This window comes from Salvelinus sp. IW2-2015, unplaced genomic scaffold (genome assembly GCF_002910315.2).
Source record: "Salvelinus sp. IW2-2015 unplaced genomic scaffold, ASM291031v2 Un_scaffold5315, whole genome shotgun sequence".
Classification (NCBI taxonomy): Eukaryota; Metazoa; Chordata; class Actinopteri; order Salmoniformes; family Salmonidae; genus Salvelinus; species Salvelinus sp. IW2-2015.
The window spans coordinates 32891-35414 of NW_019946580.1; the positions used below are offsets into that span (position 1 = coordinate 32891).

The 2524-nt window shown below is 39.6% G+C and overlaps 1 protein-coding gene across 1 annotated transcript in view; it reads right to left on the minus strand.

The window, feature by feature from the left end:
• The window catches only part of hrh1 (histamine receptor H1), a 9205-nt gene extending 7767 nt beyond the window's left edge, over positions 1 to 1438 (minus strand). The window contains exon 1 of the mRNA XM_024144468.2: positions 1313 to 1438. The gene's annotated coding sequence lies outside the window, so the exon portion shown is untranslated. The remainder of the gene's footprint in view (positions 1 to 1312) is intronic.
• Between the last annotated feature and the right edge of the window lie 1086 nt (positions 1439 to 2524).

A 2524-nucleotide genomic window follows, 5' to 3' on the forward strand; every position in this document is an offset into this window, starting at 1 on the left:
CCAGGGAGTTCTGCAGAAACGGTTTTACTATTGGTTCCAGGGGGTTCTGGAGAACATTTTACTATGGGCCAGGGGGTTCTGAAAACGTTTACTATGGTCCTGAAGTTTTCCTGGAGGTTTTATTAACATTCTGATAACAGAAACAGGTTTTTGAATAACTTCCTTAAAAAACTTTCACTGAATGTTTCAATAGGATTTGAATATCACTGCTAGGTTAGGTGAAAGATAGGACACATAGAAATTATTTGTTTTGTCATAATCATGCATACACATTTATTTTTTGTTGTGGCACAGCGTCAGTGAGATTTAAACCTATGATCTTCGATTCTCTAGCCATGGAATTAGTCCACTGCGCCACTAGGATGGAGCTAGAATGACATGTATTTTTTGTTTTTGTTTTACAAAGCTGTTAATTTTAGTCTATTCAAACGGACACCATTTRAAKYGAAACAACCACTCAATAAGATTGAGATCAGGTGTGGGCAATTAGTGGTTGTGGCCAACACTCCTGAACACAGATGTGTGTATTTCAATAACACTCTTAAAAACGTTTTTTTTTTAACATTACTAACGTTTTCTGAATGTACTGAGAACATTATTTTAAATAGAACCATGAGGGAACCTGGTAGAATCATTATGCCGAAGTATTGYAATTCCCACAGGAGAACGTTGTTTCTTAACGTTCTCTGAACGTTTTGAGAACAATCCCAATGTCAAACCAGTTGGAGAACATTCCTAGAACCATGAACACATTTTTTGGAAAACTTAACCCTGTTTYAACTTATGGGAAACGTTCTGTTAGAGTAATGAAATGCCAAGAAAGTAACGTTATTTTGTAAAGTTCCTTAAATATGAGAATGTACCAAAGCCAAGCAACTATTCTGCACCATTTCCAGAACGTTGTGGGAAGGTTGTATGCAAAATAACCATAMGAAAACCACACTCTCACCATGCTCTAAGAACCATATTGTTCTCAGAATGTGTGTTAGCTGGGTATAATATGATTTTAAAAAACCATGAAATTAAAGGTATTCGATCATGCTTATGATAGTAGCCTATTTCCTAAGCAATTACATGTTGTGAATTTTCATTATTTATTACCAGGAATCCCAAACTGTTCAAATACCACCTGTGGAATACACAAAAGAGCAGCATGATCCACTGACAGGTATCGCAAACTTTTAACTTTTTCTTTCATTTTGTATTACTTACATTGTTGTAGTCTTGTTTTATGTTAAATTGGCATACATTACCAGCGATAACTATATATTTTTTAAAAAACATGTAAGTGTTTAAATAATGTTTTACTCACCTCAAAGTTGAAAAATCTAGAATAAAATTTGAAACCTTTTGATTTGTAAAATATGGCGGTTGACTCGTTTTCCCAGCAGCAGCAGGCAGTGTGTGTGAGAACATCGCGCGTTGCGGACGGACGCACGCAGTCACCCACCCACCTTCTTTATCTCGACTCAGAGAGCAGGGCGCATTCAAGGTCTACACTCTACTTACGTTTTATTAGATTATTGCTAGAAGAGTCAGGACCCTATTCCTGTTATAGTGCCAACTCCAGCCTATTGGTAGTGCACTCTAGACCCTAATTTCCCTATATACTCGCCACTACTTTTAGACCAGGCACCCTATTCCCTATAAGTGGCAACTACTTTATAGACCAGGACCCTATTCCCTGTTACTGCACTACTTTAGACCAGGGCCCTAATTCTATATAGTGGCACTACTTTAGACCAGGGACCTATTCCCTATATAGTGCACTACTTTAGACCAGACCCTATTCCCTATATAGTACATACTTTAGACCAGGACCCTATCCCTAATATAGTGCACGTAACTTTAGACCAGCGACCCTATCCCATATATAGTGCACTACTTTGAACCAGACCCTATTCCCTGTATAGTGCCACTACTTCTAGCCAGGACCCTATTACCCCTGTATAGTGACCGGAGAGGACCGGAGAGGACCGGAGAGGACCGGAAGAGGACGGAAGAGGACCGGAGAGGAACTGAGCAGAGGACATGGAGAGGACCGGAGAGGACCTGGGAGAGGACTGGAGAGGACTGGAAGAGGGACGCGTCAACACGATTGGTATCTATCTATTATTACTACTATCTATCTGGAGCTGGAGAGGACTGGAGAGGACACAGACACGGACAGTTCTTCAAAACGTCTTTTCAATGTCCTTTTTCAACTTCCTTTTCAATGTCTTTCAATGTCTTTCAACTTCTTTTCAACGTCTTTCAACATGTCTTCATACGCATAATTTTCAATTGTGTGCCTTATGGAGACTGTTAGGTGGATACCACCGACACGGTTTTGCGAGGAATAGAGTGAAACTACCCCTTTAATTTACCCTAATATTTAGTAGCCTCCTTCCCTCCTCTTTAATGGACCCTAATATTTAGTAGCCTCATTACCTACCCTTTAATGGACCCTAATATATTAGTGCCCTCCTCCACCTACCCTTTAATTGACCCTAATATTTAGTAGCCTCCTTACCTACCCTTTAAT